The sequence below is a fragment of the Rattus rattus genome, unplaced genomic scaffold (genome assembly GCF_011064425.1).
Source record: "Rattus rattus isolate New Zealand unplaced genomic scaffold, Rrattus_CSIRO_v1 flattened_line_230809, whole genome shotgun sequence".
In the NCBI taxonomy this organism is placed as follows: Eukaryota; Metazoa; Chordata; class Mammalia; order Rodentia; family Muridae; genus Rattus; species Rattus rattus.
Window position 1 is genome coordinate 1,128 of NW_022652611.1, and position 493 is coordinate 1,620.

Below are 493 nucleotides of genomic sequence, written 5' to 3' on the forward strand. Positions count from 1 at the left end.
TCCTCAGCTCACCCATAACCTTCCCAGAATAGAACACTATGTCATATATTAACATAGAGCCTTCAAAAAGTATACACAAGGCTCAACTCTGCAGGCCATACCAGATGCTGTCCTGTCCACTAGACAGTGTAAGAGGGACACAGCCAGGGCCATGCAGACCCCATCTCAAACATCCCAGTACTAATACTCTGTATTTGCTTCCTGTGTCTGCTTTTTCTGGACATCACCACATCTAGTTTTCCTTCGCAAGAAGTCTCCTCTCACTGGCCCTAAAAAAGAAAAACAGGTATCACATCGCTGCCAACTTTAAAACAGAACACAACAATCCACTTTTTTAACGGTCCATCTCAGAAGCCAGATCCGTAATTATATTTTTTCAACAGGAATTCAGATTCGGGATAGGATCATCATAGATCGGACCGTTGACTTTATGCTCTGCAGAAAAAGGAAACAGAGCACCACTCACATGCATTCCTGCTCCAGGAGCTTCCCA

General features: G+C 44.0%; 1 non-coding gene across 1 annotated transcript; it reads right to left on the reverse strand.

Moving 5' to 3' along the window:
- Window positions 1-344: 344 nt before the first annotated feature.
- LOC116889831 lies at window positions 345-416 on the reverse strand. The gene has a single exon (XR_004386514.1). It is a non-coding gene; the product is annotated as a small nucleolar RNA SNORD50 (small nucleolar RNA).
- Between the last annotated feature and the right edge of the window lie 77 nt (window positions 417-493).